Genomic DNA, 22,217 nt, shown 5'->3' with positions numbered 1-22,217 from the left:
GTAAAAACCAGCCTGGTCCTTAGGGGGTTAAATATAATGGAAAATATAAAGACAACATAATCAAATAGTTTTTCACGGTGATACTTAGACATCTAACCCTGATTAACATGGTGAACAATATGATATTAAGGATGTACAGGAGCTGTAAATTAAAGTGAACCCAAAACTTTCATGTGGAATTTTTTTCTGGAACAGTAGCTATAGTAGCTGTCCCATATAATTCCAACCTAGGCCATGTGTATTATATAGTTTTATTAAGCATACCTAGACAAATGAATCAGTGAATGATGGCAACCCCAATTTGACAGATAATTTTGGCAATGAACTATAAATCCTGAACGCAGGAATTATGGGACCATGAGTTCAGCTAATTGAGCATTAAATAGAGGTTGTATGAACTGTAGTACTGACTATATACTATGGCCGCTGGGCAAAATAAAATAAACAGAAAAAAGGTACTGTAGGTGAAACACAGAAGCAAAGATTTTTACAACAGATGAAAACCTTTTCCGTGTTAAAATAAAAGCAAAATAAAAAGATCATATAGGCAGGGGCGTATGTAAGGTATGGCACAAGCCATTTGAAAGGGGGGTGCCAGTGAGCGGCTTTTAAACGCTGTCTTTTTTTTTGATGCAGAGGAGAGAGAGGGGCGCTTGGCAGCCTCCCGGTGCCCCTCATTTTCCCCCGCGAGGCCTCTATCTCCATCGCGATGCCGGCATTTCATGCTGAGCGCCGGGATATGACATCATATTTCGGCGCTCAGCAGTGAAGCAGCGGGCACCGCAGCAGAGCAGGAAGACAGAACCCTTGTGCTCCCGTCGCTGGACCTAAAGGTGAGAGAACTACAAAGGGGCAGAGGGTAGATAGTGAGTAGGGAAAGAGGTGGGAGAGGGGTTTAGAAAGTGATAAGGGAGGAAGAGGGGAGCAAGAATATTGAAATAAGTAAAGAGTGTGAATTAATGTGTGGATGCATTGTCTGAATGAGGGAGAGCGTGAGTTATTATATGGATGAATTGTCTGAATGAGGGAGAGCATGAGTTAATGTGTGGATGATTTGTCTGAATGAGGGAGAGCATGAGTTAATGTGTGGATGATTTGTCTGAATGAGGGAGAGCATGAGTTAATGTGTGGATGAGTTGTCTGAATTAAAGTGTGAATTAGTGAGTGACTGTAAAAGTGTTTGTATGCATCATAGATGTATAATTGTGGAAAGGCAAAGATGGTACTAGCAGGATGTTTGAGCCTTGGGGACCAAGATGGCACAGGCAGGGTGTATATGGGACAAAGATGGCACAGGCCAGGCTGTTTGGGGACAAAGTTGACTTGTGCTGGGTTATCTGGGTGCTGGTCTGGTTCTATGTGGGCAGGGTGGACGCCAAGGCTGGCTTTTGGGTGTGCAACCTGTGATCTATGCCTGCAATTTAGGGGGTTTTAAATATACTTTTAATGCCGTGTTTTTTTGTGAATTCCAATTGATCTATACCCGCAAAGCTGGGTTTTTGTGTTATTCTGTAGATCCATATCTGCTATGTTATGTTTTCATACATTATTTATGTATACCTGCAAATACAGGGTTTGTATGTCTTATTAATTTGATTAATACCTGCAGTGCTGTTTCCATGTATTTATTAGACTTGTGCAGTCGTCTTCGGGCGAACATGGAAACGAACATGAAGAGTGCGTTTTCGTGTTCGTTCTGAAGACACGCCGAAGAGAAGACGGCGGCGGTAAAACGTAGGCGAAGACGAAGACACACACCACGAAGATCTTCGTGATTGTCTTCGTCTTCGTCTACCATTCCCCCCCTTCTATCTTACCTTGTCTTGTCTTCGCGGCTTCGCGGCATCGCGGCAGTTCCCGGAAATGGAAATCCGCAGGTTCGCCGTCACGGGTTACAGGACAGTGCGAATGAGCCTATTGGTCGCCTACAGGGACCTCCTCTGGCATCAACCAATTGGTTGATGCCAGAGAAAGACCCTGCAGGTGACCAATAGGCTCACTCGCACGGTCTTTGTAGCCCCTGACAGCGAACCTATGGATTTCCGCTCCCGTTAACCCCTTCGATGCTGCGTTATCTAACACAGCATCGAAGGGGTTAACGGGAGCGGAAATCCATAGGTTAAAGGGCCGTGCAAGCGACCAATAGGCTCACTTGCACGGCCCCTTAACCCTTTAAAAAAAAGTTAACCCCTAACTAATTGAACAGGGAGGGAGACCAGTGGTATCGGTAGTGCCGATGCCACTGGTCTCCCTCCCTGTTCAATTAGTTAAATGTCCGTACGAGCGACTTTATTGGTCGCTCGTACGGACATTTAACCCGGCACAGACTAACTAATTGAACAGGGAGGGAGACCAGTGGCATCGGTCTCCCTCCCTGTTCAATTAGTTAAAGACCAGTGGCATCGGCAGGGCAAGTTGCAGCATTGGGGTTTTAAAACCCCAATGCTGCAACTTACCCTGCCGATGCCACTGATCTCCCTCCCTGTTCAGATAGTTAAATGTCCCTACGAGCGACTTTATTGTTCGCTCGTACGGACATTTAATTAATTGAACAGGGAGGGAGACCAGTGGGATGTGCCGGGTAAGTTGTAGCATTGGGGTTTTAAAACCCCAATGCTGTAACTTACCCGGCACATCCCACTGATCTCCCTGTTCTATCAGTTAAATGTCCGTACGAGCAACTTTATTGGTCGCTCGTACGGACATTTAACTGATAGAACAGGGAGACCAGTGGAATGTGCCGGGTAAGTTACAGCACCAGGAGCCTAAAAGTCTGTACGAGCGACCAACAGAGTCGCTCGTACAGACTTTAAAAATCCCAATGCTGCAACTTACCCGGCAGATCCCACTGGTCTCCCTGTTCTATCAGTTAATAAATGATAGAACAGGGAGACCAGTGGGATCTGCCGAACAATTACGGCACCAGGAGTATAACAGTCTGTACGAGCGACCCTATTGGTCGCCAGCAGGGGGCTCGTCTGCCATCAACCAATGGCAGACGAGCCCCCTGCTGACGACCAATAGAGTTGCTCATACGGACATTTAAACTCCTGGCGCCAGAGCGGCTTTAACCCCGTTTTAACCCCTTAACCGGGGAAAACGAAGAAAACCCGAGCACGAAGAATGTCCGTGAATATTCGCCCGAAGAGAAGACAGGACCAGGCGAATATTCGCGGAATACGAAGTTTTTTTTTTTGCCGAAGACGAGCACGAAGACGAACACGAAGAGCCCCCTGGTGCCCAAGTCTAGTATTTATTTGATCTACATCTGCAATGCTACGTTTCATATATTATTATTGTATACCTGCAAATACAGGATTTGTATGTCTGATTCAGTTTATTTGATATATACCTTCAGTGCTGAGATCACAAGTGAACTTCAATTGATCTATACATGCAAAGTTGGGTTTGTGTGTATAATGTCTATACCTGCTATCGGCAGTAGGGTCTAATATTTTTATATATGGGCAGCAGGGGCTAATAGATGGGTTTTAGATATTTGGACAGGGGTGCAATTTCAGTGCTTGCCATAGGCGCTATTTTCAGTAGATACGCCTCTGCATATAGGTTATAAACAGCAATGTAATTACTGATATTTATTCACATACAACTTTTTCCCTTTTTCATAGATTTGGCATATACCCATTAATCGGTGCTGTTTTATGATATGGGTGCTAGATTGCATTGCAAATTCATGCAAATAGTATTAGTACAAAACTACTGTCTTGCCTTTAATAAAGCACACTTTTCTTTAATGGTTTCACAGTTCTAAGTACTACATTTTTTTAGAAAATTGCTTTGAAGGCATCCCTTGTGTCAGCATTATTCACTCAAGTAGGAAAAATTTAAGTTACCGTGAACAAGTAAAAGAAAATGAAAAAGAAGCTGCTCACATTTGTTTGTGTTTATTATAAAATCATAAAAAATATATTTGAAAAAATCCTAGGGTTAATAAATCATACAAACATACAAAAGTAAGAACCAGAATAAACAAGTTTTACCTGGAGCAAAATAATAAATTGTTCTGGATCCATTTTTTTTTTTATTATAGCTTTCACATTTTAACTTTTTTATTCTGTTGAAACCAATAATACAACCTTAATTTCTTTGTCAAGCATTGTTGAATGATGGACTAAAACAATATATGTATCAAGTAATATTCACAAATCCAAAGGACACAGTAAAATCAGTGCTTGCATTAGGAATTACAGATATTTGTCAAACTTATTATAAAAGTGCATTTTTTAGATATCTATTTTCTGTTTTGCTTGGTGATATAGCTGGAATGGAAATTATATCTTCATAACCAAAGAGGTTTGGATAAGATAAGGCATATATGTTTTCATATATAATGCCTACAATAGTCTTTATGGTAAATATGACATTATTTTTTTAAATAGAAGGGGTCATACTAAAGAACTCTACTGCAGAAGACATTAAACGTGGCACTGTTATAGGATGCCACCTTTGCCACAAGTCAGCTCATGAAACTTCTGCCCTGCTAGGTCTACTCTGCTCCATTGTAAGTGATTTTTTGGTGAAGTGGAACCATCTACATTTAACAACAGCTCGTCCACAAAATAGTAGAGCACACGCTAACAAAGTGCTAAAGAACATAGCATGGAAAAATCACCTCTCCTCTGTAATCTTACTTACCACTGAGTTTCAAACTGCATCTAGAAGCAACGTCAGCAGAAACACTTCATGAAATGTTTCCATGGCTGAGCAGCTGCACACAAGCTGAAGATAATTTTGCACAAGATCAAGCACCTGCTCGAGTGATGTAAAGCCACTGGACCAGTGAAAATGTGCTGTCTGGAGTGATTCCTGGGAGCAAGTATGCTTCTGTAGAACATCCTGTAAGCTTTAAATGGTAGAGGGCATAGTTCAAATAAAACAGCTGAAACAGGTGGTGGGAAATTGGACTATAAGTGTAGGCTAGGGTTCAACTTTAGGGCAAAGGATATCTGCTTGCAGAGTTATTCTAATTATGCCAACTTTTAGAAGGCATGTAGTTATTTTCTGTGTTGATCAATATATATATATATATATATATATATATATATATATATATATATATATATATATATATATATATATATATTGTGTAAAATCATAAATCTGTCAGACCTGTCTTCTTTTGTGCAGATCTCACTGCACAAATCCAGATGCAGTTTTGGGGTCACTGTAAAGTGCCATCTTATCAGTTTTGCAGATAGAATCCTAGCAGGTAGTATAGCCCTATAAACTTTAGAATTCATCCTGCATAAACATTGGTGACACAATTTCACTGGCAGCCATACATGCCAATGCCGCCATGTTTCACAGATGATGTGATATGTTTCAGATCACGAGCTGTTCTTTCACTACTCCATACCCTTCTCCTAACATCATGTTGATATAGGTTTATCCTAGTTTAATCTGTCCAAATAATATTGTTCTAGAACTTGCCATTCCATTGAGGCTTACCAGTGCTTTGCACCTTGCAGTAAACGTTCTGTGTTTACTTTTATGAAGTCTTCTCTTGATTCTGCACTTTGACAATGATACCTCTAACACTTGGAGAGTGTTCTTGACACGGCTAGATGTTATGAAGGGTTCTTTTATTCACCAATTAAATAATTCTGCCATTATCCATTACAGTTGTCTTCCGTAGTCACCCAAGCCTTTTGGTGTGGAAGACCTCCCTAATACGTTGCTTAATTTTCAGAATGTACAAAATTGTTTATTTAGCCATTCCTAATATTTTTCTTGTGTCTCTGATCGGTTTGTTTTTTTCAACCTAATTATGGCCTGCGTTACTTGCATTTTAATCAATCACAGGCCTTTTAATTGCTAAATTGTTAATACAATTACGAGGGAACAGCCCACAACTAGCCATGAGACAGCCTGTCAGTTAATTGTTCAATTACTTTTGGTCCCTTCAAGGAAGAGACTACATATAATCAGTTCTGTAATTCCTAAATCATTCACCCAATTTGAATATGAATACCTTAAATTAAAGCTGAACATCTGCACTTTAATCGCATCAATTGTTTTATTTCAAATTCATTGTGGTGCCGTGCAGAACCGCTGACTAACTATTAATGGACCTTACTATAAAAGTGGGATACCCTTTCCTTCTAACTAAGCACTTGGATATCCCAACATTCTCCCCTCCCAAGCAAAGAACTGACTTTGGATTTTAATCAGTAAAGCAGGAAAATTTTGGTTTTTACTCACTAATATCTCTATAAATGAAGACTGTCCAATGTGAATTCTTTGAAATAATCTGGATTTCTGCATTTATTGGTCACTACAATAGATAAACACATTCTGCTTAAACTACTAGCACACATGTTATGTCTATTGAACACACAGTGTAAACATTTACAGTACTGGGTTTTATACGTATGTGAACCCTTGGGTTTAAGAACTGGTTGACCTTCCTTTGACAGCAATAACCTCAACCAAATATTTTCTGTACTTGTAAATCAGACACAAGGCCTGCACAATGGTCAGGATGAAATTTGGACCATTCCTCTTTACAAAACTGTTTCAGTTCAGAAATATTGTTTGGAATTTTGGTGTGTATCACATATTTAAGGTCATGCACCATCATCTAAAATGGGTTGAAGTCTGGACTGGCCCACTGCAGAAGGCATATTTGCTTCTATTGTTTTCCTGTTGCATTACTCAAATTCTCTGGACCTTCAATTGACAGATGCCCTTACATTCTTCTGTAAAATGTCCCGATAAGCATTGTAAATCTTTTTTAAGTCAATGATATCAAGCTGTACAGGCTCTGAGGCAGCAAAGCAACCCCAAGTTTTATTTCATCTGTGTACAGAATATGATGTCAGTATGCTGTGGAACATCTAGGTCCCCTTTTGTGAACATGCAGTAATGCACTGGTTTCCTTTATGGTGTCCTTTCATGAACATCATTCATTCAACAGAAATGTTAAGGTGTTAACCTAACTGAGCATTCTGCGCTGAGCTCTTGTGGTTATCGTCCACTCCTAGGGAGAGTGGCAACAGTGCTGAACTGCCTCCGTTTATAGACAATTTGACTTTGTGAGTGTTTTTTTATAGGACAGGAAAGCTGTGACCTCTAATCTCATCTCTATGATTGGCCTCCAGGTTAGCCGAGTCCTGGCTCCAATTAACTTATTAAAGAAGTCATCAGCCTAGAGTTTTGCATACTTTTTCAACCTTGCATTGTGAATGTTTACACAATGTGTTCAATACATACATGAAAATGTATAATTGTTTGTGTGTTATTAGTTGAACCAGACTATGTTTTTCTATTGTTGTGACTTACACTATATAACCAAAAGTATGTGGACACATAATTGTGGACATTATATGCATATGAGCTTGTTGGACATCCTTTTCCAAAACCATGACACAAAACTATAATAATCATTCAGCCATAGCAGCATTTGTGAGGCCAGGCACTAATGTTGGACAAGAAGGTCTGGCTTGCAATCGACATTCCAATTTATCCCAAAGGTTTTTATTTGGGTAAAGGTAAGGGCTTGGTGTGGGCCACTCAATTTCCTCCACACCAAACTCATCAAATATGTCTTTGTTGACCTTGCTTTGTGCACATATACACAGTCATGCTGGAACAGTAAAGCGCTTTCCACAAACTGGTGCCACAAAGTTGGAAGCATACAATGTCTTTTGTATGCTGTAGCATTAACAGTACCACTCACTGTAACTATGGGGCCTAGTCCATATCCTGAAAAAAAAAACAGCCCAAGACTATTATCCCTCCTTCACCAAACTGTATAGTAGGCACTACACTTGTGCATTCGTTTTTGTACACACTTTATTTTAAATGAATTTTTTTTTGACAGAATTTGACTAAACTATAACAACATTATTTTGCCAGGTAAAGTTCACTTGTTCCTTCATCTGGTACTTTGTCTTAATAACATTTTGCAGAACACTCTGACACCTTTCTAACAGAATGTCACTGGCAATGACAGTCTAATAGCCTGTCATTTTTTCTAAAAGACAGTACAATATTGGGCTATAGAAAATGTAAAACCGATACTGACATGCCTTGTAAGTATGATAGCAGTATAAAATAGCAAATCAAAAGATAATTATATTCATATTATATACATAAGTAAGATATTTCTAATTATCCTGTATGCCTAAAATAATTTATCTGCGCATAATTATAGCTCTTGTATTAAATGTTTTTGCACATTTAAGTTTCTCAACAGATTAATGGCTACTATAACACAAAAGGTTTATTAAACATTTTTTTTTTTTAATGATAATGCTGGGCTGCAATGGCACAGTGTTGGGTCCAGAGCCTTACCTCAGGAGGGGCACTCACACCCAGGGCCGGCCTTAGGGGTGTGCGACCTGTGTGGCCGCATAGGGCGCCATGGCAGCAGGGGCTCCTGCCCGGGACTTAAATTAAAACATTGTTGTTTTTTTTAAACTGTATTTAAACCGATCGGCGCCCCTCACTCTCGGTGACTCTGTCGCGGTGCCGAAATATGATGCTCAACATGCAATGCCGGCGCCGCGGCAGAGCATGAAGATGGATGCCTCCCGCTCCCACCTCAGGACTCCGGCAACAAGGTAAGTGAGGATAATGACAATTAGGGAGAGGGAGTAGATAGTTAGAAGGGGCAGGGGGGGTATAGTGAGAAGGGGCAGGGGGGGATAGTGAGAAGGGGCAGAGGGGGGGATAGTGAGAAGGGGCAGAGGGGGGGATAGTGAGAAGGGGCACACACAAAAAACATACACAGGATTCTACCTTTCACGCCAGGACTCTGGCTCATGTCTGTATTATATCAGGTGTTATATCCCTTGCTACCTCTAGAGGCCACCCTTCTGAGTGTAGAACCTGCATGGGACTAAGTACTATGGCAGATGAACCAGATTACCTGGGTGTAGCCCTGCCCTTAAATACCTGCTGTACCTGCATCCTACTGGCAGCCAACCTGTTATGACCTGACTTGTTTCTGACTCTGCTCTTTGGTTCCTAATTTGGCCTGCTCTCTGTGACTAGGCTTGTCTGACAACATATTCTGTGCCTGTGAGTTCCTGCCGTGTACCCTGCCTGAGGGCTTCCTGTCATGTGTCCTGCCTGATGTGTTTATTCAAAGTTTGTATACTTCCTGTGCATTATTCTGTTTAATACAAACAGGAATGGTTTACTCAAAGTCTATATTCTGCTTACATTATCCAGTTTGTGCATACCAGTCTTGTTGTATATACCAGTACAGCCTGCACATTCTAATACAGACTTTATTCTGTATATTCAGATTAGTGTGTTTCTCTTCACCTGTCTGTACCTACTTCAAAAACATCATGAATCGTAGGGTGCAAACATAGTCCCAGGTATCCCCTGCATCTGGGCCCCTTCTTTATTTCTTTGTCCGGGTCATGACACACCTACGCAAACATACCCTGATACTCAAACTAACGCAAACATACACACAATAATAACTAACATACCCAAAGACACATGTTCACACACACTTTCTCTAACATAACCAAAGACACATTTACACACTAACATATACACATGATCACACAATAACATACTGTCAGGGACCTACATCATCCTGCTGCACCTCCAAGAGGAAGAAGGCGGGGGAATGCTGCAGGGTGCCGATGCGTCCCACAAAGATGCCGGTTCTCTGCTCCTACTCCCTGTTCTTCACTCGCTACTATCATGCAGGGAGCTGGTGTGGCCTGTCCCAGAGAGGTACTGCTGCCAGCAGGGGTGGTGGCACTTCCGTACACAGAGACATCGCTCCCTCCTTTATCAGCTTCTTTGCTGAAGTGCAAGGGAGCAAAACTTCTGGCCATCACTATTGGCAACGCTTCAAAAGCCTGCAAGACTTTCATGTCGGCGCAGTATCCAGTTACTTCCAGGGTAAGGAGGTTCCCGGAAGAAGATCCCTGAGCCATGTGTGACAAACCTGCTTGGATTTGTGTGTTCCATAGCCTGGCTTAGCTGGGTCTGATAGGGAAGTGAAGAGAGCAGTTAGGCTGGTTGATTTTTGCAGAAAATCTGCAAAGACTTCTGCTGCATGGCATGCCATTGTCTTTTGCTGGCTGGTATACATATACTTATAGAGGACAGATTTTGTATTTGTGAGGTCTAATTAATGAACTGGAAGTGAAGCTTATTTTTGCTGGATAAAAGTATCTCATATGCGTGAAACCTGCAAAGCAAAAGTATTTTTTGGCACTTTTTGGAGTGCTGGTAATTGCTTGATTGCACTCTGCATAGGAGAGATTAAAGGCCCAGAGTGTCTGAGTCTAATGCAAGATGGGAAAGGGACACAAAGCAGAGATAAAATGTCTTTCCCATCAAGAGTCTGCTTCAATCACCAGTCAACCTACTGTGCATATAGTGGATATGTGAAACCATTGAATCCTGTACAATATATAAAGTGCACAGGGTTCTGTATTGAGGCACAAGATTTAAAGGAGGAAACTGAATCATTGATTGAGGGGGAAGTGTCTGATTTCAAGTGGCAGCCGAAAGAAGAAAATTAAATGCTGTCGGAAAGAGATTGGGAGTGCTAAATATGTCTTGTAATTGTGCTGCAGATTTGGATGAAAAAGACTTTACAGTTGCTAAAGAAGGTCTTTCCCAAGTTCTCCAAATTCAGGATGAGAAACACTAATTGGAGATAAAATTGTTCTCAAACAAAGAAATTACTTAAATATTAGAGAATATGATGCCTGATCAGAGTAAAAATGTGGAATGGACTACCAACAGACTCCAGAAAGTGGAAACTATGTCCAGGGATGAGCTCAACCATTATGTTTTAGTATAGTCTGAGTATGTAGGGAGACAGATCAGCAAGCACAACAAAATGGCTGACAGGTTTATACTTAAGGAAAATTAACTGATTCTGATTAAAACCCAAGCTGCGGAATTGCAGGAGACGTTACAACTAAAAATTGCCATACTGGAGGGAGAAAACTCAACTAAAATTAAACAAAAACGTACAATTATACTTTTGCAGCACACAGTTATAGATCCTGAAAAATAGCTTTCTGAAAAATCCAGGAAAGGTAAAGATGAAGCAGAGTGTGTACTCTGCCTTCTCTCTGAGGATAGCAGTGGGAAGTTAACACATGCAGTGGAGTGTTTGGGAAACACAAAGCTGCAGGAGACAGTAAAACAACATGAGGAAATGCAAGTCCTGTCTGAAGCCAGCAAAGAGTTGTATTTACCTTTTTGAGACTAATACAACGGTAAAGACCACATAAGACCACCTAAAGCATATGGAGACAACCATGCTTCTAAAAGAGAAGGATATAGCATTGGCTTTCCACTCCAGAGAAGCTTTAAGGGAACGCAATGTGGTTCAATCCAACCTGGAAGCTATATTGACCAGCGCGATAGCCAAACGAGGCAGCTTGCTGACGCCCAGGGTTAGGGAGACAACATGACACAGAGACTGGAAAACACTTTGACTTCAAAAAACTTGACTTGAAAAGTTTGTGCTTAAACTGGAAGGGGGCTAAGAATCTCTGCAGATGCAACTGGAAAAATGAACCTCAGAGCTGAGGCAAGTGAAAGGTGTACAGCTAACAGCAAAGAGCATGGCTAACTCAACTCTGCAGCAACATATTTCCAGAGTCCAAGAGGAGAAAGGACTCATTGTCTGAAACATTAAAGAATATACTAGTAGCAAAAAAGCAACTACAGTATAAAGTCATCTGAAGAAAGATTCTGCCCAAAAACTTAAAGATGATGGTCCATGTGAAGGAGGGACTATGCATGTTGCAGTAACTATCAGTAAACAAGATCAGCATAACAGCAAAACAGACACAGCTGTCAGATGGTGAGCAAGGAAGGAAGGCTGCACCTAGTAGGTTAAGTAGTATTATTGAAACCTGCAGGATGAACTCAAATACAGGTTTCTGTGAAGAAAAGGTGTGTCCATAGTGCATAAGTGCAAGAAAGCCCCCCAACTTTAACCTGAGAAAAGGGACGTCATCTGCAGAGCTGCTTAGTCCCATGGTCGTTCAGCCCCACGTTTCTGAGCTGGGGTGGGATATGTGACCACAGAGAGGTATTTTGTTGTGTTTATAGGCACGGATCTTTTGCAAATTATATGTATGGGTCTTGAGGGGAGAGCATTTGGAGAGCAAGGCTGGCCAATGCTCCAATTCCAGTATTGTAGCAGGCTGGATGCCCAAGCTGAGTTTGCAGGATTCAATAGCCTAGCTTAGCTGAGTCTGCAGGCAAATACTAACCCCTGCAGGGTTACTAAATGTTGCGAGGGAGAACCCCATAACATTCCAGATTCTCACCAATACCTATACAGAGGTTAGTCATACTTGTTTAGGTTTTTAACGCAGCCTTTAATATAAAAAAATGCCAGATACGTTTCTAAGCAGTACCTTTAGCATGATAGGCTGAAATCTGTAGCAACTGCAGACACATTGAGAAAACCAATGGGAACACACAACACTAAATGGCAGCCAGCCAGTGAGATGTATGTAACAGATACCTCTTAAAGTGACAATATACTACAGTACCAGTGTTACATTCTCTTATATTGTATCGGAGCACTCATCTTGTTGCAGCAACATCTGTATTAAATTCCAGAGTATACTAAGCTATTTAATAATAGTTATACAGAGGAACTGCACATTTTGAAACACTTTTGAACTAGATGTTCACAAGCAAATCCAATGCAATCGTTTACTGAGCAACTGGAAAAACGAAGGATAATGAGAGGGACGGACGATCCTTTCGGAGTGGTTTTAAACAGAAGATTTAATAATAATTAGTAGTAGATAATATTCAATTTTGCATTTAGTTGTGTTTTAATCATACACAATGGCTTCAGTCCTTTTTTTAAAAGGTGAGTGTACTCATCTATTGTGAGAGCTTCTTAACTCCTCTGGTGAGCCATGTGAAAAGAAAAAAAAAGTTAACCAATGTTGGCAAGTCAAAGATACACAGAATTTACCAAAACATGTTACCTATGAAAAGCTATATGTATCAAGGTAAATAAAATCCACATAGTATATCAGCTGGACTGTCATTCTGTCTAATTCCTATGTTCAGGCAGTTATACAGATTACCATAAGGGGATCATTCCTCAACTATATGCGTAAATTGTGGTTTATGTAATTTGGAGAAATGCTTTATTATATACTGTACCATATATTACCAGTTTGTTCTGTAAATTCCATAGATTGTTTGCACACGCCAGAATTTTTTATTTTTACTTAAGTCCTCACCTACATATGTAGGAGCTAAATTCAGGTCCATCAAGGAATCTTGATGGAGTACTCAAAAAGGCTTGGAGTCATAATAAAGTAGTAATTTGCATAATCCAATATAACGTTAAAGAACTTCATGATCAAATGAGAATGGTGAGGTTAACTGAGATTCAAGTGCTGCAAGATAATGCTTTTTTTGTTAGAGTCTTCTTGGGTGTGAGAGTAAAGGCAGATTCTCAAACCCATGTGAGCATCTCCAGTGTTTTTTTATTCATCTACATCTGATAAATCTTGGAATCTGTTAATATTAAGATTGTTGCAGAACAATGAAAACATTAATATCTCTGTATATAAAAAAAAAACATTAAATTAGCTCAGACATAAGAATTCTCATTGAATATCATGCGTCCAGGGTAACTGGACACCATATCTTATCTTGGAGGAAAGCATCTTTAGCAAATGGTATGTGTATAATCCATTTAGAAAAGGGCATCCAGTTAAACCATAAATTGTAGCCATTGAATGGCATCTGATGAAATGCTTCCAGAGCTATTAAATCTACTAGGAAAATAAACAGGGAGACGATGGACTACAAGCTTCTTTACTGCTGTAGGGCGGCTTTAGGTTAGAAATTAGAGGGATAGGCAAATGATAAGGCATAGATTTAGTAACATTTTAAACCCAACCACATCGTCTTAAGTCTGATTGGGAAGTTTTTCCTAACAATGTTTGGATCTGAATTATTTGACATGAGAAACTATATCCAACACGCCTGGTTTATTTCAGTCACAAACTTTTGCAGCAGATCAATGATCTGAAGCACACAGGCAAGTCCACCTCTGGATTGCTCAAAAGAAACAAAATTAAGGTTTTAGAATGGCCTGGTCAAAGTGGCATGGCCTTAAAAAGGCTTAAAAGCGTCTGAAAACAAGGAAATACTCCAACAAACCAAATGAAAACAAAGCGGAGAGCTCTGAACTTTTGTTTGAATTTTCTCTCATGCACTCTTTCATGCTCTCCAGCTGTGTTTAACCGTGGGGTCATGTAACCTCATGCCCGGCAACAGACATATTTAGTAAAAACAAATCTGAACATAGATACCAGACATTATTGTACCCATCAAAACACAATAGATCAGTTTAACAGACTGGGGGCCGCAACCTACATTATTAATGTGGTGGACTTGTACGAGGTAATGGGTTAATTTGCTATTTTGCATTCTATAATTGTTAAACGTTTACCAGTAAGTGAAATCAGATCAGGTCCAATCACTTTGTTGAAAATCATTTGGTAAATTACCACATGTATGTGTTTTGATTGCCAGAGGCATTTATCTCAAGTACTTAAATTTGTTTTAAAAAAGTTTGCTTTCCCAGTCTGGTTTCCATGGTAACTAAATTTGTGTTGACTTGTAGTACTTCGGCAAAATAATTTTCCTATCCTTTTGTTTAATCATGTTTCCTGGAAAAAGTTTTCAGTTTAAACATGGAAACTATATATTGCTTTTTTAGCAGAACTTTAGGATTTCATTGATCTCTGACTTGAGGTGATTTGCGCATCATGGGACAAGATATGAAGTCTTAAGTAAAAAATACCTATTTTCATACTATTTTGTCTTATGAAACAACCAAAATGCCTGAGGTTTTCAAAACCACAACATCAACTGAATTTATTTTTATTGAATATGTGAAGACCTGAGTATATTTTTTGTGAGATGTACTGAAAATTGATTTTTTGTCAAAATAAATTAAGTTATGAAATAACATAACAAGGTGCTCGGTGCTTATCCGCCGTGTTGGAATATTCAAAAAAAAAAATAATAAAAAAAAAAAATAAACTAAATTAAGTTATGTATTTCCAGAACTCACACCAATGGCAATAACAAGTGCAAATTTATCTTTTTTTTTGCTGTGAGTCATAAACAACTTTTTTGCATGTGTCTGTATGTGTTCACAAATTCAGCTCCCCAGTGTCACCTCTGTCCTCAATCAGCCCCTCACAGTATCACCTCTGTCCCCAATCAACCCCTCCCAGTGTCATATCTGTCCCCAATCAGCCCCTCCCAGTGTCACCTCTGTCCCCATTCAGCTCCTCCATGTCATTGCTATCCCTCATCCAGCTCCCCAGTGTCACCTCTGTACTCAAGAGATAATGCTGTTTGACAGTGACATACCGTACACCAGGAGCGGTAAATTCATATCTGAAATTTTAAATACCCTGTGGTGTCTAGTTTTCAAACATATGCGGTTTTGACGGAGTAAATTTAATTGGCCATCTTACATTACATTTATTTAAGCGTCAGCAGATTCCGCAGCGCTGTTACAGTCAGTAGAACAATTTTTAAACACATACAATAATAAACTGGTGCAAAGGAGAAGAGGGCCCTGCTCTTGCGAGCTTACAATCTAGTTGGTGGTTGAGGGGAAAGTGAGACAAAAGGAGAGTACTGCTTGGATGGGAATGAGTTGATCTGGTTCCGATGATGTGTTGAAGTTGTTGATTGTTCAGATGGCTTGATTATGATGATGGTTGGAAGTAATGGCAAGGAGTTGTACGCTTCCCTGAACAGAGAAGCGTACCCTTTCAGAGAAGTTTTAAAAGTTGTATATGAGGCAGAAAGTCTGATGGAACAGGGAAGGGAATTCCACAGGAGGGGTGCAGCGCGGGTGAAATCCTGAATACGGGAGTGGGAAGAGGTAACAACAGTAGAAAATAGCCGCAGCTCATGGGAGTAGCGAAGGGGGCGAGTAGTGGTGTATTTGGATAGGAGGATAGAGATGTAAGGGGGTGCAAAGTTGTTGAGGGCTCTATAGGCCAGGGTCAGAAGTTTAAATTTGATTCTGAAGGGTATGGGGAGCCAATGAAGTGATTGGTATAGTGCAGCAGCGGATGAGGAACGGTGGCAGAGAAAAATGAATTAGTGTTTCACGTGTCCCTCCTCAAGCCTCTTGTCTATAATCTGTTCACTACCCCAGTGCCTCACCCCAGTCCTGTATCACTTGAGGGTCAGGAGGAGTACGAAGTTCATTCCATTGCAGTATTTTGTCCACTGGAAGGGGTATGGCCCAGAAGAGCATTCCTGGGCCCCTGCCAAGGATATGCACGCTCCTGCCCTTGTGCCAGCCTTTCATGCCAGTTTTCCCTCCAAGCCTGGACCCGTTCTTCAGGGGGAGGTACTGTCAGGGGTTCCCCCTCTCCTATTGGCTGCTTATCTGTGTCAGGGCTTTGGCCTACCTGCATGGTTTTCCTCATGGTTTTCTGTTTGCTATGCCGCATGCACTTCCTCTTAATGTCTATGAACCCTGTTAACCCCCTCTTATTTTAGGTTGTGGCTATAAATGCTGAGCTGCTTCAGTAGCTGATTGCCCTTTCGTGGTTTCAGACCTGATTAGCGCGCTCCCGATTTTTGACTACTGATTTCTGTGTATGACCTAGCTTGGCTGACGTTCCTGTTTCCTGACGTCTGATCCTTGCCTTTTCCTGAAAACTAGTCCTCTGTGTTCCTGATTTCGCCGTGTACGACTACCTGTTCTGGCTGCTGACCTTGGCTAGTTCTATGTTTATGTTTTTGGATTCTGTTTGTCAATTATTTTAATAAAGGTGTGTTAACTAGTAATTCTGCTTCTGCCATGATTCTTGGTATCTTGACACTATGCAACTAAGACTCTTAAATGACATTTTGATCTCTCCCTATCCTGGGCCATTTTTGGGTGCCTTTCACATGATGAACCTAGCCAGACCACTTTAAAGGAAAAAAAAAAAAACCTATCTCTTGATTCTATCGGTAACTAGGAAATATGGAAATGGCTTTGTCTAGGTTCCACTATTGGTTTAAAATGGACTGAATAGAGTAAATCTTACATAAGGAAATATGGACTAAAGCCTTCTTTACACGCTGGCGCCCTGTGTTAATTTAAAAGACAAACAGGTGATGTAAATAAGCGCAAATGATATGAAACTAAATAAGTAGATTTATATTACTAAACACTATAATACATTCCAGCAATTGTACTTAAACATATACAGAAAACAGTATAGGCCAATAGCCTACAAAAGTGTTGAGCACCAGGTGGAAATGATAGAAAATGGGGTACTTTCCCATTAGAAAGAAATAGATGGACTCTTGCCTTATAGAGGAGCGTTTCCATACCCTAGGTTAATGGTGTTGATGTAGATCCAACAGCATTGATAAAGGTTTTCTTTCTTTGACTATGATATGAGATAGGTCTGGGCTGGGGCAAGCACACACATATTCAAAATAAGTTACTTGTTTTGATGCCTAGTCATTACTGAAGTGCAGACCAGCTTGCTAACACATTTACCTTTTCTCTTTTCTTCTTGTTCAATGTAAATCTGATGAATTGTTATAGGCGATATGACACGTTCGATGAGTGTGACGTTTTACTGTTTATTGCTAAAGCTGTAAATAACATCAAATGCTGTAAACATCTTCTGTCGATTTCAATAAAGAGATTAATAAAAAAAAAGAGCACAGTGAGTCTTTCTATATGAAAGTTTGCTGAGCAACTTTTTCCGCCTGCTAATGCTTGGAGTGTTAGTCTGAATACAGGGCCGTGTTATTATATGGATCACCCTCAATAGCCTCTGTAGTGCAATGGAACACATAGAAGAACTGTTAGTGGAAAGGTCTGTTTTGGTAGCTGAACATACTTCAACCCTTATCCAGGTACAATTAGGTTATGGGTGCCCATGGGAGCTGCTTGCCTCTGACCCACGATGTTTACAAACGGCCCACTATCTTTACAAATGGCCCTGTCTGCTTCTTGTTTCATTATCTGCTCTGTTACTTGTTCTGATATAGACTGCTTAACTGTATAAGCAGTTTGTTTGTGTGTGTTACATTGTATATTGATGGGAAGATTGTATAATTAGAGTTCTAGCTGTCCCAGAGCAAGAATAATATAGCTTGAATGTATAAATAATGTAAAGTGTTATGATGCATTAGCCTTTGAAGCTTCTGAAGGTTCTTCATCATGTGTCAAACTTTTTTATTTTGAACTGAACATATCTACTGAGACATTAGAGAAGGTTGGCTTTTTATTTTGACTTTTCATATGTTTGTCTTGATTTAAAGCATTTTATCCTGACGGCTCTGAATTTGAGCAGAACAAAATATGTGATCTTGTGACACTTCACAAGAGTTGCTAATATAAACATCCAAAATGATGATTTTATTTTCAAAAATGTAATAAAAAAATATTTGTTCCTGTGAACTATTTAGAATTTAACAAAGTTAAAAAAGAATTCTGCTTCTCCCAAAAGACTTGATTGGGAAATAAATAACAGTCTGAACTACCTTCAAACCACTTCAAACTACATGTTTAAAAGTGAGAGGCTAATGATACTTAAAAATAAAAAAACTACTACATGGTACATGATACCATGGCAAACAAGCATACCTGTAAACACTGGCATAACTACAGGGGTTGCAGTTGCAACCGAGCCTGTGTCTCTAGGGGGCCCGGTGCCTCCGGTGTCTCCTCGTACCGTTTAAAAAGCCCTGCACAGATCCAGGTCAGAAGGGACCTTTCTAAACTATTTTGAGCCATCATGGGGAGACAGGAGCATATTTGGGGTCACGTGATGTCACGTGACCCTGGGGGTAAACCGAGGCTGCCCGCACAGTGTGCGCAAGCAGCCAGAGGGAAAGCTGCAGGAACGGTGAGAGGTAGAGCGGGAGGGAGGTGGGACGTATGTATATAATATATATATATATATATATGTGTGTGTGTGTGAGCATGGCATGTGTACTTTTGTGTGTGAACATGGATGTGTCATTGTGTTAGTGTGTGTGAGCATGGCATGTGTACTTTTGTGTGTGTGAGCATGGATATGTACTTGTGTGTGTGAGCATAGATGTGCAATTGTGTGTGTGAGCATGGGTGTGTAATTGTGTTAGTGTGTGGGCATGGGTGTGTAATTGTGTTAGTGCGTGTGACCATGGATATGTAATTGTGTTAGTGTGTGTGAGCATGGATGTGTAATTGTGTGTATGTGAGCATGGATGTGTAATTGTGTGTATGTGAGCATGGGTGTGTAATTGTGTGTGAGCATGGGTGTGTAATTGTATTAGTGTGTGTGCGCATGGATGTGTAATTGTGTTAGTGTGTGTCAGCATGGATGTGTTATTGTGTGTATGTGTAAGCATGCATGTTTAATTGTGTTTGTGTGAGCATGGATATCCTTATTATTATCATTTATTTATATAGCGCCAACACTAAATCCAATATGGACTCCTTACGAGTTGGTTCCTCAACTACTTGTTTTAAAGACAATCCCAGTAGGGAGTTTAGAATATCCGCACTCCGGGTACAACCTGCTACTTTTGTTTTCCAGTTCACGTCAGGGATATTAACGTCACCCATGATTATAACATCCCCCTTCACTGTCATTTTAGCTATTCCCTCCACTAGTAGATTATCTAGTTCTTGTACTTGTCCTGGGGGTCTATAAATCACACCTACGCGAGTTACTTTACTTTTGCCAAATTGTACTGTAACCCAAACCAACTCTATGTTCTGCTCACCAACTTGTGTTAAGTTAGATTTTATGTTATTTTCACATATAGGGCCACCCCTCCCCATTTCTTGCCCTTTCTGTCTTTTCTATATAAAGAGTACCCCGGTATTGATATGTCCCAGTCATTTTTCTCATTATACCATGTCTCAGTAACAGCCACTATATCAACATTCTCAGTTGCCACAACTGTTACAGGTTCATGGATTTTATTCCCTAAACTGCAAAGATTTGTAGACATGACCTTTAGCTTGTCGTTTAACACTGATGCTGCAATCGCTTTCTGTCCTTGTTTTGGGGGCAAAATATATGCTTCTCCTTATTATCTGTATAGACCAAGCACCCAGATCCACCCACCTGGTTACTACTTAAATCGTCTGTTATATGTTGGGGGCCTAGGGGTGAATGTTCGGTTCGGGGCCTCTTGGTTTCTAGTTACGCCCCTGTCTGTAAACCTCCCAGGATAGGCTGCATACAGCTCTACCTCTTTTGTAGGGGTAGGGCTAGTGTAGGGGCAGCCTTGTGTAAAGATTAGGGTAGCCCCAGACAGCCATTAGTGGGCATTGATAAAGGTTTTCCTTTTTTTGACTATGATATGAGATAGGTCTGGGCTGGGGCAAGCATGCACATATTCAAAATAAAGTTACTTGTTTTGATGCCTAGTCATTACTGGAGTGCAGACCAGTCTTCTTGTTCAATGTAAATCGGATGAATTGTTATAGGCAATATGACACTTTGATGAGTGTGACGTTTCACTGTTTATTGCTAAAGCTGCAAATATCATCAAATGCTGTAAACATCTTCTGTCGATTTCAATAAAGAGATTAATAAAAAAGAGAACACTATCAGTCTTTCTATATGAAAGTTTGCTGAGCAACTTTTTCCGCCTGGTAATGCTTGTTATTTTTTTCCAAGACTTTAACATAGATTGTTTTTGGTGACACTGTCAGGGACATTAAAGAAAGTTGAAAACCAGATGGTAGAAATTCAGTACATCTCCCCATACAATGTGTTCCAGTCTTCACCTTAATGGAATTCAGTGGCCTGTGCTTTAGCTAAAAGTCAACCATTTCAACATAAAACAAAACAAAAAAAACAAAGCCAGAGTATGTATGTTGTTTCTACCACCATAAGTTGCCTGTGGTATTTCTATTATAAGTATAGAACAGTAACCTTGCTGCAAAATAAATCCCTGACTTATCATACATTATTTATGTACAACAAATTACATGTGTACCTGCTTTGGCAGCTAATACAGGGCAGACTCCCAATGGGCTGCTGGAATTGTCGCTATTCCGGTTGTACAGAGCCTATAATACCATTACGTTGGTAGGTGTGCTAACCAGTTTTCAGTCTTTCCCTACAGAACATAAAGGGTATTATAAGAATATGTTTGACAGAGACAAACAGTGTACTTGTTTGTGTGGACCCTGTTCAGAATACCAAGAAGGTAAAATCAAATAGAAGGTCAAGATAAGTGTACCGGAAAGGACCAGAAACTAAGGTGTATATATATATATGGTGTATATATATATATAGAGAGAGAGAGGGAGAGAGAGAGAGAGAGAGAGAGAGAGAGATTTGAAAATACTGGAGAAAATTAAGTGACAGTTTTTTTTTCTGAATTTTAAGTTAAGAAAAGGATTAAATTAATATTTTTAGTGGAAGCAATGGGAACATGTGAGGGAAATAATATAGGGGAATAAAAACCTCTCCACAAAAGCTCATGGCTGCATTAACAGAAAGTCAGCATATGGTCTCATCATGAGAGGAATTAAATGAGACAGAGCTCCAATAACTAAAGAATTCCTGCAGTAAAATGCATAGGGGTCCATGCAAAATAGACTCTTATATGCATTTAAATGTTCTGCTTTACGAAATGGTGATTCTACCCAGTTCACCTTCTATCTTCTGTCATCGTACACTTCTCCTCAGTATCAACTTCGTTAACCAAGCCTCCCAAGAGTAATGCAGAAGGATCCGTGGAGAATAAGGAGCATTTCTGCATCCCTTATTCTCTGTGAATCCGTTGGTATTATTATGCCCTTTTGGAGGTACTTCTCCAAAAGGGTGAGAGGGTGGGACGGGGAGGCCCTGCTCTTCTGTGGAAGTGGGTTGCCTGATTAAAAGAGCTGAGACCAGGGAGAAGCAGACGAAGAAAGAAGACCAAAGAACAAGAGCCAAGATAAGAAGCGGAGCTGTGGAAAAGAAGACAGGGACACTGAAGTGGTATGTGGAAGAGGTGGGGAGACAGTGTGAGAGAATGTGAGCCAGAGAAGGCCCTGCTCTTCTGTGGAAGTGGGTTGCCTGATTAAAAGAGCTGATACCAGGGAGAAGCAGACGAAGAAAGAAGACGAAAGAACAAGAGCAAAGATAAGAAGCGGAGCTGTGGAAAAGAAGACAGGGACACAGAAGCGGAATGTGGAAGAGGTGGGGAGTGTGAGAGAATGTAAGCCAGAGTGAGAT

The sequence above is a fragment of the Spea bombifrons genome, chromosome 3 (genome assembly GCF_027358695.1).
Source record: "Spea bombifrons isolate aSpeBom1 chromosome 3, aSpeBom1.2.pri, whole genome shotgun sequence".
In the NCBI taxonomy this organism is placed as follows: Eukaryota; Metazoa; Chordata; class Amphibia; order Anura; family Pelobatidae; genus Spea; species Spea bombifrons.
This window is presented reverse-complemented; position numbering follows the sequence as displayed.